Source organism: Dendrobates tinctorius, unplaced genomic scaffold, assembly GCF_039654945.1.
Source record: "Dendrobates tinctorius isolate UK_male_01 unplaced genomic scaffold, ASM3965494v1 ptg000128l, whole genome shotgun sequence".
NCBI lineage: Eukaryota > Metazoa > Chordata > Amphibia > Anura > Dendrobatidae > Dendrobates > Dendrobates tinctorius.
The window spans coordinates 6,105,972-6,120,279 of NW_027361796.1; the positions used below are offsets into that span (position 1 = coordinate 6,105,972).

Consider the following 14,308-nt stretch of genomic DNA (forward strand, 5'->3'; position numbering starts at 1 on the left):
AGGTGAGGTAGTTAACCTGCTGACAGATTCCCTTTAACTACCTAGTGCTGTGAGCTCTATAGCGTGTGAAGTGCTGACACATACTTCTTAAAGTAACACACAATAATAGAGATTGCATAATGCATAAAAATGACAGATTAAGGAGGCAATTCCAAAGCACATAACATTTTCAAATGTAATCCCCACCTTTGGGGTATTACTTGTGCAGCTTCTTGAGCCCCATGAGTCACCCATAACAGATGACATCCTCCTCTCAGCTGATTAGCAGAAAATGAAAATGAAAGCTCAGTCTCTAGGAGCAATCTCTGTGCTTTCTGCAGTGAGGGAGCTGGGTCAGGTAGGATGTTTCTACTATATGGCTCTGTAGCATTGTATGGAGAGATTATTGATAATGCTGTTACTAGCAATTAGTTTCTGAGGGACCAATCTTACTTTCCTATCTATGTGAAACAATGCAGAATCTCTGCAGAGATATAATGGGGCATATTTGTCAGGCTAAATGGCTTCATAAATATGGTGCAGGTGGTGTTTTTTATGCTTTTGAGTTTTAGACAGTTTTTCCACCCTTGTCCCCCAATTGGTGCAGCCTTGCTGATGAGGCACATGGTTTACTAGCTAAGGGCATGGACTGACCAGGCACCAAAAATGTACCAAGACTTTGATGTATTTTCTGACATGAAGCAAGCCATCCATGGGTGGTGAAAATTAGAATGGACCATCTTAAGCTATACCAGATTTATTAAAGAACACAACCCGCCATAAATCTGCTGCATTTTAGGACTGGTGTCAGCTTATACTGGCTAAGGATTAGACTATGCCCCTATATTCAATTATTATGTCATTTAAAGGGACTCTGTCAGCACAATGACTATTAAAAAAAAAAAAAAAAGTTCCACCTCTCGGTGCTTCACGGCGGGGCCAGTCATTTAAATACAGTTTTCCACCTGCTTGTTGTCCCCCAGTCTCCCCCCCCTCATCTTTGATTGACAGCTCTGGTTGCATGAGGCCAGAAAAGGGTAGAGATATAGGGAAATGAAGCAGATGGGAAGGCGTATTTAAGGTGTATATAAATGACTGACCCCGCCTTGAAGCACTGAGTGCTTGTATTTGGTTTGAACAAGCATTCTGTGCTGACTGTCCCTTTAACCCCTTTACCCCAGAGGGTGGTTTGCATGTTAATGACTGGGCCAATTCTGACCACTGTCCCTTTATGAGGTAGTAACTCTGGAACGATTGCATGGATCCCGGTGATTCTGAGAATGTTTTCTCATGACAATTGGGTATTCGTGATTCCCGTGAGCTTCACCCCCATTTCAAAACCTCCCTTACCAATTCAACCCCACCAACTCCAATTTCATAACCCATAAAATAATGACTCGTCACACTTCTTTTTGAGATAAATTGGAAAGAGCAGCCTTTATTTAACATAACATTTAAACAATTTTCCACAAAAGGGGGATAGTCATCAAAGCCCCAAATTATGTCAGCCTCAGGTCCATGCTCAAGCTTGGCCCCAGTCCGAGTCCTGCCTCTAGCCGCTAAATACCAGCTCAAAGACACCAAATAGACTCGACTGGCCAGTATCTGCTACTAATAACCACGGATCCCATTTTATCCTCTCCTTGTGACCATCACATTCCCGTCCACATAGTCCACCCCAAGGGGGAGTCCAGGACCTCTTAAGATCCGCCCTCTGAGCCGCCATTTACTGGCACCACCAACTTCGAGGACCCCCCCCCAACACCATGCTGCCGCGACAAAAGTATGCCAATACTTCGACAAAACTGTTCCCAACCTTACGACTATTTCTCGATCAGACTCCCTACTTGGATTTCCAATGCGTACATGACCACAATATAACTAACAACAGGGAAGGCTGGGAGCTTGTTTTACTGTACTAGGGGCACTTATAATGGTTGCCCTAGAAGCATTGCCTGCCCTTTTTATATTAACCCCCCCTTAACTTTCCCTTTCAACCCCTCCTACTCCTGAGAGCCCTGTCCCAGCCCTGTTATTATTTAAACTCCCTTAACCCTTAATATACCACCCCTATTACCATGCTCTGCTCCCTGTGGGTCCCCTCAACCCAGTCATGTCGTCCTCCCTTCAAATGCCTGTGGCCCCAGTACGGCCTCACTTGACAATTGGGTATTCGTGATTCCCACGAGCTTCATCCATATTTCAAAACCTCCCTTACCAATTCAACCCCACCAAGTCCAATTCCATAACCCATAAAATAGTGACTCGTCACACTTCTTTTTTGGATAAATTGGCCACAGCAGTCTTTTATTAACATTTAATCTAACATTTCAACAATTTTCCACAAAAGGGGGGATGGTCCTCGAAGCCCCAAATTATGTCAGCTTCAGGTCAATGCTCAAGCTTGGCCCAGGCCGAGTCCTGCCTCTAGTCGCTAAACACCTGCTCAGAGACACCAAATAGACTTGACTGGCCAGTATCCGCCACTAATAACCTTGGATCCCATTTTATCCTTTCCTTGTGACCATCACTTTCCTGTCCACATAGTCCACTCCAAGGAAAAGTCCAGGACCTCTTAAGATCCCCCCTCTGAGCTGCCATTTACTGACACCACCAACTTCGAAGACCACCCCCCCACGCCACCAACATAAATGTTCTGACCCCCTCAAACATTTATGTCCCTCCACACCTTCAAACTTTTCTCGATGCCCTCCTCTACTGCCAAACACCAAATATCATCCAGTTTCGTTCAAATGAATTCTGTCCTTCCTCCAGAAATCCCCCTTCGCCCAATTCCAAGTCCATACTGCGCACCATTACAGCCCCATTCCTCACCATAAAGCGGGATACCACTCTATTCAACTTGATCCTGGCTCTGTTTATACCATGCTCTGACCTATCCCCATATCAGACCTTCCTAGGGATGTTGTCCAACCAAACTACCAACAGCCTGGGGAACATGGAACATAGCCGCAACATGTCGAATTTGATATCCTTGATTAACTTTCTGCACGGCCGCTTTCCCAAGTCGTTCTCTCCTAAGTGTATTACCAACACGTCCAGCGCATGGTCCAGCCGAACGAACCTATGAAATTCAGGCAACAATTGATTCCACACCATCCCCCGCTTTCCGATTCATCTCAATACCGCTAGCTTCCTTGACAGACCCAACTTCCGCCCGTCTGGATGAACCTCCACCCTCTGCGCAGCCCAAAAGACAAAGGAATGACCCATAATCCATGTCAGTAGTTGTCTTGGCTCTAAATGAAAAGAAAGGAAACAAAACACAAAAAAAAATAATTAAAAAATTCACCGCACACCAGTTCAAAAGAAACTTAAACCAAAGACGAGCACACTTACGAACAGAATCTCACAGATACCCACCGACCAATCCTCTTAACCACTTCTTCCCCTAGGCCCCTCCTAGCTGCCTCTGTAGCCGCTCCAATACAAAATGAATGCCCGCTGTAGTTCTTAGCTGAAATGCCCCCCTCTCCAAACACCGCTTAAATATTGTCACAAATTGAAAACATGACAAACTCATAATGTACTAACAATGGATCATTCCCAGGTGCCCTACCCCTTGGAAATTCCCTCATTCACTTGAGCGGACACCATTCACCTCAAAAAGTGCTATCCTACAACCTTTTCCCCTCCGTATCCTTTTTGAAGATCGAATATAACTAACCTGTCCCTATACATATCTACATCTTGTCTAAGAAGCCCCCCTTTCCAAGATCTAGAAGGACTAGCCAATTCCCCTAAACGAAAAGCCCAAAAAAACGCTAGAGAAAAAGCCAACCTAAAAAGAACTACCTCCGCATGGGAGGAACGAACCTCCCCTAATTGTTCACCCACAATTAACAACAACTCATACGACACTGGACGTCTCCCATCCAGCACCTTCTAACCTTTTCTCCAACCCTTCACCGCTTGATGAACCAAAAACAACTACGCAGATCCTGTAGCCTCCTGAATTTAAAGCCAATCCTGACAAAAAATTACTGAGTTTTGAGACCGACCAACCCATCTCCCAGTAGTGCCCAAGCAATAATAACCTGCTTTCATCCCTTAAATCCCCCCCAACTTTTCCTTCCACTCCTTCCACATGCTCCATGCCCTAGTACAATGCGCCCATGTTCCTGCTGACAAAGATCTGGATAACAGATTTCTTCTGGACACACCAGCCCCATGGATTCCACTTGAGGTGACAACTCTCAAGAATAGCTTCAAGAATAGGGTAATCAACTTTAGGCCCCAACATCGCCGTAACCCACAGATTGAAGTTCAAACCAGCCCACACCAGATGCTGTAAAACTTTCAGTACTGCTTGATTGGATGACGATAACAAATTTATGGTCTTCACTGCTACTACAGTTTTGCAACCAAAACAAATTTTTCTGTTTGGAACACTCCCGCCCCATAATGACAACGCCACCACAATGGGGAACACCTCACGCAGCACCTGATTGGCCGATAAACCCTTATCCTTCCAGATTTGTGGCCACCATTCTACCAACCATGCACCATGAAAAAACAAACTGAATCCCTGTTCTCCTAACGAATCCATCTAGATGCCTAGGGACTCTGCCCACACCACCGTCGCAATCCAAATTGACTTCCCATTGTAGGAATCCAGAAAAAGTGTTCAAATTGTCCTTCACCTCCATCCTAAGCCTGATAAAATGCGTAGGAGCCTTAACCCCCACCATGTCCAAAGAAAGACGCCGACAGAATGCTGTATCTATCGGCATAATCCAACACACGAAGTTGAATTTGCCCAACAGCGACTGAACCTCCTTCAACGTCACCTTCTTCAGACCTAAAAACCTGTCTCACCTCCGATCTTAAATCCGGTAATTTATCCTCTGGTATTCTAGACTCCATCGCGATCGAATCAAATTTGATACCCAAAAAGCTCAACGAAGTTACCGGGCCCACCGTTTTTTCTGCCACTAAGGGTACCCCAAATTTGCTTGCTACCCTCTCCATTGTATGAAGTAACACCGAACAGTCATATGACTGTGCCGAAAAAATAAACAAAAAGTCGTCCAGGTAATGAACACATGAACTGGGCCCTGACACCTCCTTTACCATTCATTTCAAAAACGTGCTTAGCACTTCAAAATACGAGCATGATAGTGAACACCCCATAGGCAAACAACGGTCCACGAAAAAACCCCCGTCCCAGAAACACCTTAACAAATGCATGCTATCGGGGTGAACTGGTAACAAGCGAAAAGCCGCCTCGATGTCCGTCTTCATTAACTATAGCCCCCTACCGCACTCCCGAACGAAAACCATGGCTGCATCAAAAGACATGTACAAAACAGAACACAACTGGGGGTCAATCCAGTCAACCGACGAACCTTTTGGAAATGAAAGGTGATGAATCAACCTGGATTTGTTGGGTTCCTTTTTTGGCACTACATCCAATGGTGAAACTCTCAAATTACTGATGGGAGCCGTCTCAAATGGTCCTGCCATTCTACCCAAGGCCACTTCTTTTTTTAATTTTTCCGTGACCACCTCTGGGAAATCCATGGCTGACTTCAAATTCTTCATTGATAACCTCACCTTAACATCAACAAATGGAATTTTAAACCCTTCATTGAAACCTTCCCTTAGCAACGTTGCCACCTCCCTATCCGGGTATTTACTTATAAATTGTTCTATCTCTATCAGACGTACCGGTGTCACTCCTTTTTTCAGCTCCCTCTGACCCTTTTTGTCTCCCTTCCCTGAAACATTTTGACGCCTCATGGCTACCTCCACAGGAAGAACATTTGTGTTTAAATTTGCATTTGGCCCCAAATCTACATGCCCCTTCATTAAGTGAGAAGCACAGTCCCTTTTGCAAAGCCACAGAGTGCCCTGACTGTCCCAGACCCCCAGTGCCCCCATGAAATAACTGAGTCACCTGACCAGATCTAACCGGGGCCGTCACTCTCATCCATAAAGCTATGTCCTTATGATCCCAGCGGATGCTGGGCCACACTGCTTTCCGTTGGCGGAACTGCTCGTCGTATCTGAGCCATCTTTGCCCCCCATAAATTCTGTAGGCCTCCCCAATTGCATCCATATAACAAAAGAGGGCCGAATACTTCTATGGTGACTTTTCCCCAATGACGCTGGCCAATATCGCAAAAGCCTGCAACTAATTAGCGAACGTGGGAGGAATTAACCAAAACATCCTCTAATCCTCATCCTCTCTTCTAGCCTTATCCCTTCTTACCCTATCCAAATTAAAATGTTCTAGGGGAAGCAAAGTAAAATATGCCAATGTATTCTCCTTTCCATATCCTTTCTCTCATATCCTGTTTCAAATGTGCCCCCAACGGCCACTCAAAACAGACATAAACCTCACCCTTAGCCACGTCATCCATGCACGCTGTCTCCTCTTTATCTCTTTCCGTGCCGCCCCCTGAACAAGGCCCCTACCCCGTCAACTCGCCCTCAACCATGGGTTGCACCCCAACAGATGCTAAACCCCCCGCCATTGTACCTAATAACGAGCTAGACATCCCGGCCACTCCGCTAATACCCGGAGGCCTATCCCATGCATTACCCAGCCATGCTGATAACGGCAACGGCTCATCCTGACCAGTCCCAGATTCCCATAGTCTGACTAACTCCTTCAAACTGTCATGATCCCAGTGCAGGTTTTGACCTGCACGTCAGGGGTTAATGTCTTGAGCTCACTGCAGGCTTTGACCTGCACACCTGGGGTTAATTATTGTGGCCTCTCTTTGGTTCAGGCAGAGCTTTTTATTGCCCTGAGATACTCCAATCCCTGTCAGTTATACTTTTGCCTTTGGCCGAGTGTTGTAACCCTTGTGTGCATGTTCGTTGTCTTATACAGTCATATGTAAAAGTTTGGGCACCCCTATTAATGTTAACCTTTTTTTCTTTATAACAATTTTGGTTTTTGCAACAGCTATTTTAGCTTCATATATCTAATAACTGATGGACTCAGTTATATTTCTGGATTCAAATGAGGTTTATTGTACTAACAGAAAATGTGCAATCTGCATTTTAACAAAATTTGACCGGTGCAAAAGTATGGGCACCTCAACATAAAAGTGACATTAATATTTCGTAGATCCTCCTTTTGCAAAAATAACAGCCTCTAGTCGCTTCCTGTAGCTATTAATGAGTTCCTGGATCCTGGATGAAGGTATTTGTGACCATTCCTGTTTACAAAACAATTCCAGTTCAGTTAAGTTTGATGGTCGCCGAGCATGGACAGCCCGCTTCAAATCATCCCACAGATGTTCAATGATATTCAGGTATGGGGACTGGGATGGCCATTCCAGAACATTGTAATTGTTCCTCTGCATGAATGCCTGAGTAGATTTGGAGCGGTGTTTTGGATCATTGTCTTGCTGAAATATCCATCCCCTGCGTAACTTCAACTTCGTCACTGATTCTTGCACATTATTGTCAAGAATCTGCTGATACTGAGTTGAATCCATGCGACCCTCAACTTTAACAAGATTCCCAGTGCCGGCATTGGCCACACAGCCCCAAAGCATGATGGAACCTCCACCAAATTTTACTGTGGGTAGCAAGTGTTTTTCTTGGAATGCTGTGTTTTTTAGCCTCCATGCATAACACCTTTTTGTATGACCAAACAACTCAATCTTTGTTTCATCAGTCCACAGGACCTTCTTCCAAAATGTAACTGGCTTGTCCAAATGTGCTTTTGCATACCTCAGGCGACTCTGTTTGTGGCGTGCTTGCAGAAACGGCTTCTTTCGCATCACTCTCCCATACAGCTTCTCCTTGTGCAAAGTGCGCTGTATTGTTGACCAATGCACAGTGACACCATCTGCAGCAAGATGATGCTGCAGGTCTTTGGAGGTGGTCTGTGGATTGTCCTTGACTGTTCTCACCATTCTTCTTCTCTGCCTTTCTGATATTTTTCTTGGCCTGCCACTTCTGGGCTTAACAAGCACTGTATCTGTGTTCTTCCATTTACTTACTATGTTCCTCACAGTGGAAACTGACAGGTTAAATCTCTGAGACAACTTTTTGTATCCTTCCCCTGAAAAGCTATGTTGAGTAATCTTTGTTTTCAGATCATTTGAGAGTTGTTTTGAGGAGCCCATGATGCCACTCTTCATAGGCGAATCAAATAGGAGAACTACTTGCAAGTGGCCACCTTAAATACCTTTTCTCATGATTTGATACACCTGGCTATGAAATTCAAAGCTCAATGAGGTTATAAAACCAATTTAGTGCTTCAGGAAGTCAGTAAAAGTAGTTAGGAGTGTTCAAATCAAGAAAATGATACGGGTGCCCATACTTTTGCATCGGTCAAATTTTGTTTAAATGCAGATTGCACATTTTCTGTTAGTACAATAAACCTCATTTGAATCCAGAAATATAACTGAGTCCATTAGTTATTACATATATGAAACTGAAATAGCTGTTGCAAAAACCAAAATTGTTATAAAGAAAAAAGGTTAAAATTAATAGGGGTGCCCAAACTTTAACATATGACTGTAGCTTGCTTATATGGTTCTGATCCAGTTCGGTCCCCCGTTGTGAGTTTGCCTGTTGATTCTGTACTGTATATCTGCTTCTCTGGTTTCTGACTTCTTGGCTACGTCTGACTATCCGTTCTGTCTTGCCCTTTGTTAATTGTCATGCTATCTCGTGCTTTGACCCCGGCCTGATCTGGTTTATTTCCCTGACTATGCCTATTAGTAACTTTGTTCCGTAGTTACCATTCTAGGAGTTTTCCTGCAGCTCCTAACTCTCGGGAGTTTAGGCCATGCCCCCAGCAGTCACATGCTTCAGGTCCTGTGGGTCTGAAGCACGCATCTTCTCTGCTGCTGCCCACTCCACAGGTATCTCTGAGCACAGGTGGTCTTACTCAGGACACACGCACTGGCTCAGTGAGCAAGAGCAGTGCGGTGTTCCTGACATTATAACTGACCGTGAACTTTTTTTTTTCTCTCCTCACTTCTGCAGCATGGACCCAATGCATGCCTTATCTGAGCAGGTGAATTGCTTGACTCAGTCACTGCAGAAGCTAAGTTTGGAACACCAAGCTGTGGCCCAGTCCCAACGGCAGGTTGTGAACTCAGTTCAGGGGGTGCTTTCCGCAGGCTTTCAGCAGGTGGGGGATAGAGATGTCATTTTAGTTCCACCCGAATCCCTGGTTAAGTTACCAGATACATTTGCTGGTGACAAAAATGAATTTAGAGCGTTTAAAGAGGGCTGTAAGCTCTTTTTCTCCTTGAGACCCCGCTCCTCTGGGGATGAGAAACAGAGGGTGGGGGTAGTTATGTCCCTCCTTAGGGGGTCCCCACAAGCCTGGGCATTTTCTCTTTCCCCTTCTGCCCCAGAGAGAATGACTGTGGATGCGTTTTTTGAGGCCTTAGGGCTTATTTATGATGAGCCCGATAGAGTGCGTTTGGCTGAGGACAAGGTGATGAGTGTCTGCCAGGGGAAGCACTCGGCCGAGTGGTTCTGTTCTGAATTTAGGGGTTGGGCAGCTGAGGTTTCTTGGAGTGATGCCGCCCTTCGGGGGCTGTCCCGTAGAGGCCTGTGTGAACGTCTGAAGGATGCCCTGGCATTCCATCCTCCACCTGACTCCCTGGAGGATGCCATGACCCATGCGGTTCGCATGGATCGCAGACTGCGGGCAAGAGGTGTTATGCAACTTGAAACATCATTATTCTCCAGTGGAGTTGAGACCCGGACTCCTCCGGTGGCTCTGGAGCTGAGCGCTGTCACCTGTGATGAGAAGGAAAGAAGACGCCGCCGGCAGAAGCAGTTGTGCTTCTATTGTGGGGAATCTGGACATTGGAAGAAGGACTGTCCCTCCTGTCCGTCATCCTCCAAGGTGGCGGGAAATGATTAGGTCTGGGTAGTAATCGAGGAGGCTACCCAGACCTTCAGGTACCTTTTTCCTCACTTGCAAAAATTGTGCTTCGTGTGGAACTGGAACTTGGTGATGGTCCTGTTCAGACTGCCGCCTTTTTTGACTGTGGCTCTGCTGTTAACCTGATTGATGCCTGGATTATGACTCTTAATAAGATAGGGACAGTCAGGCTTCAGGATCCTGTTAAACTTGTGGCAATTAACTCGTGCTCTCTTACCCGGGACGGTATCTGTTTCAGGTCTGAACTTTTTTCACTGAAAGTGGGTTCCACTCATGTGGAAAAATTAACTTGTCTTGTGTTAGATATCTTGCCTGCAGGACTGGTACTGGGGATGCCTTGGCTACAACACCATAATCCTACCATTGATTGGGTGACGGGGGAGATCACTCAATGGGGATGTAAAGATAAGTGTTGTAACCTGGGGCCTTTTGTTAACTCTGTTAAAACCGTATCTGTGTCGTCTGTTTGTCTGGAAGGTATTCCGGAGTACCTGAAGGATTTCGAAGACGTATTTTCCGAAAGTGAGGCTGAGGCGCTGCCACCACATAGACCCTACGATTGTGCCCATTGATTTAGTACCCGGAGCCAAGTTACCTAAGGCTCGATTGTTCAATTTGTCCGGGCCTGAGCGCCAAGCCATGAAGGAGTACATAGCTGAGAGTCTCCGCAAAGGGCATATCAGGCCTTCTGTGTCACCCGTGGCAGCAGGATTCTTCTTTGTGAAGAAGAAAGATGGTGGTTTGCGGCCGTGCCTCGACTTTCGGGAACTTAACAAGATAACGGTTAGGAACACTTATCCACTTCCCCTCATCCCAGACCTATGTAACCAGTTATCTGGGGCCCAATGGTTCTCCAAATTAGATCTCCAGGTGGCCTACAACCTGATAAGGGTTCGGGAAGGGGACGAGTGGAAAACTGCGTTCCTCACATCTGAGGGACTCTCTGAAAACCTGGTTATGCCCTTTGGGTTAACTAATGCCCCTACTATTTTCCAGAACTTTATCAATGTTGTGTTTTCTGACCTGATTTGGATGACATTTTGGTGTATTCCCCAGACAGTCAGTCTCACTTACAACATCTACAGACAGTTCTCCAGAGACTCAGGGAGAACCACCTGTTTGCTAAATTGGAAAAATGTTAGTTTTTCATACAGGAACTGTCTTTTTTGAGGTTGATTGTATCTTGTGAGGGGTTTCGTATGGACACTAAGAAGGTGCTGGCGATCGCAGACTGGGTTCAGCCTCATGATCTCAAGGGGCTCCAGTGCTTCTTGGGATTTGCAAACTATTACCGGAGATCCATTAAAGGTTTCTCTCAAGTGGTTAAACCACTCACAGATCTTACCCAGAAGGGGGTTGATGTAAAAAATTGGTCGGAACTCACTAAGGAGTCCTTCTCAGCTCTTAAGAAATGTTTCATGTCCGCCCCGGTGTTGGTCCAGCCAGACCCGTCCAAACTATTTATTGTGGAGGTGGATGCTTCTGAAGTAGTGGTGGGGGCAGTGTTGTCCCAAGGTCCGGCCACCCTTACTAATCTCAAAACCTGTACCTTCTTCTCCAAGAAGTTCTCATCCGCCGAGAGAAATTATGATGTAGGCAATAGAGAACTTCTTGCGGTCAAGCTGGCATTCGAAGAATGGAGGCACTTTTTGGAAGGGGCGGCTCACCCTATCACTGTTATCACGGATCACAAAAATTTGCATACCTTGAATCTGCTAAGAGGCTTACTCCAAGACAAGCCCGTTGGTCACTTTTTTTCACGCTTTCAATTCTCCATTACTTTTCGACCAGGGCCCCAAAATGTTAAAGTGGATGCCCTGTCCAGATGTTTTGACCCGGTGTCTCCCCCCCGAGCTGCCGTCCTCCATTCTTCCCCCAGGGGTGGTAGTGGCGGGGGTCTCATCAGAGTTGGAACAAGAAATTTTGAGGGCTCAGTTCCTAGCTCCGACGACCAGGCCAGGGGATAAATAGTTTGTTCCGGATTTATTGCGGCCTAGACTTCTGCAGGAGTTTCATGAGTCTAGGCTGAGTGCTCATCCCGTTATCACGGCCAATAGAGAGGCAGTAGCCAGGATTTTTTGGTGGTCTTCACTGGGGTCCGATGTCAAGAAATTCTTTGCTGCTTGTGGAGTTTGTGCCCGTTCCAAAAGCTCGCATAACCGGCCGGCTGGGGAACTCATACCTTTACCGGTTCCTGATAGGCCATGGACTCATCTCTCCATGGATTTTATTACCGGTCTTCCACCTTCCAGGGGCAATACCGTGATCTGGGTGGTGGTGGATAGGTTTTCAAAACAGTCCAATTTCATTCCCTTGGCAGCACTACCCTCAGCAGAAACATTGTCAAGGTTGTTTGTGCAGCATGTGGTCCGATTGCATGGGGTACCCCTGAATGTGGTGTCTGACAGAGGTGTGCAGTTTGTGGCCAAATTTTGGAGGGCATTCTGTATGAAATTGGGCATCTCACTCTCCTTCTCGTCAGCATATCACCCAGAGAGTAATGGTCAGACGGAACGCACCAATCAATCCCTGGAACAAATTCTCAGGTGCCTGACCTCCGCCAGACAGGTGGATTGGTGTGATGCGTTGGTGGAATTCGCTTTTAACAACCGGGTGAGTCAGTCCACCAACATGTCCCCATTCCTAATCAATTATGGGTTTAATCCTCATTTTGGGGAGTTTTCACGGGTTGATTCCGGTTGTCCAGTGGCAGAGGGGTCCGTCCAACAGTTAAAAAACCTCTGGGCTGAAGTCCAGCGTAATATCTCTCGGGCCCAGGGGAGGTACAAATATTTTGCTGACAAAAAGAGGGCCCCGGGACACATGTTTCAGGTGGGGGAGAAGGTTTGGCTTTCCACATGTAACATCAACTTGAAGGTACCGTCAGCTAAATTGGCACCAAAGTTCATTGGTCCATATGAGATTGTGGCGATAGTCAACCCGGTGGCATATAGGTTGCGTCTCCCCGCCTCCTTAAAGATATCCAATGTGTTCCATAAATCTCTGTTGAAACCCGTGGGGTCTGTCAAGGAGGACTCCGAGTCTGTTGCTCCTCCAGTGTTGGTGGAGGGTCACTTGGAGTATGAGGTTGGACATATTGTGGACTCTTGGCGGGTGCGCCGCTCTTTGCAGTATCTGGTCCACTGGAAGGGATATGGACCGGAGGATCGCTCATGGGTCCCTGCTCACTCTGTACATGCAGATCGCCTGGTTCGGGCTTTCCATGCCAAGTACCCGGGGAAGCCTGGGGGTCCAGAGGCCCCCCGTTGAGAGGGGGGTACTGTCATGATCCCAGTGCAGGTTTTGACCTGCACGTCAGGGGTTAATGTCTTGAGCTCAGTGCAGGCTTTGACCTGCACACCTGGGGTTAATTATTGTTGCCTCTCTTTGGTTCAGGCAGAGCTTTTTATTGCCCTGAGATACTCCAATCCCTGTCAGTTATACTTTTGCCTTTGGCCGAGTGTTGTGACCCCTGTGTGCCTGTTCGTTGTCTTATAGCTTGCTTATATGGTTCTGATCCGATTCTGTCCCCTGTTGTGAGTTTGCCTTATCATTATTATGATATGATTTCATTATTTTTTACCTGTGGGAACCCAGAATAAAGATAATGGTTATATCTCACATGGTGATCGGGTGTGGGACTTTGAAAACAGGGTGACTCCCTATAAAATCACAGGGTGACTGAAATAACTGCTTTTGCTAGGTAGTATACTTTATGAGTAGGTATGTTCAGCATGTCATTATATTATGCGTGTGACGTAGCTGACCAACGTCAGATCTGCAATATACTACAGTATATATGTGTGAGATACTACTTAGTGCAATATCATTTCTAGGTTCAGATCTCACTAAGGACAACATCTGCAAGGAATTTGTATGTTCTCCCAATGTTTACATGGATTTTGTCTGGATTCTTCCCACACTCTAAAGACATATTGATAGGGAATTTAGATCTTGATCCCCAATAGGAAAACTGATGATGATAAAGCTGTAAAGCGATGTGGAAATTATGGACGTTATTATAAGCAAACATAATCATAATTAATGAGTATATAGGAGATATGCCCAAGGTCAAGAAACATCTACTGAAGGGTGTCAATGGGTAGTGGTTTCTGTTGCCTGAAGGACTGCTGCCTGAAGAATGGGTTTCGCGCAGTGACCTTATAATTTATTGTGCACTAAATTACTGGTGACATGATAAAATTACTGGTGACATGATAGCATAGGTTTGGCATATGCCTGTATGCCCCCTGTGGTGTTCAAAGCGCTTAAAAACTGGGATTCTCTTTAGATAGAAACACATGCAGATGTCACAGACGAGTAGAGGAATGGAAAAGCTGTATAGAGAAAATGGTTCCATTAAAGCTAAGTACCAAGGAGTGATTGGTGAGTGGCATTCATTTTTAAGGGATGCCATCCCAGGGCTTAGTGAGG

General features: G+C 45.9%; 1 protein-coding gene across 4 annotated transcripts in view; it reads left to right on the top strand.

Moving 5' to 3' along the window:
- Positions 1–279: 279 nt before the first annotated feature.
- LOC141047549 (programmed cell death 1 ligand 1-like) overlaps positions 280–14,308 on the top strand; it is a 115,750-nt gene continuing 101,721 nt past the window's right edge. For all 4 annotated transcript variants that reach the window (XM_073542641.1, XM_073542640.1, XM_073542642.1 and 1 more), the window contains exon 1: positions 280–337. The gene's annotated coding sequence lies outside the window, so the exon portion shown is untranslated. The remainder of the gene's footprint in view (positions 338–14,308) is intronic.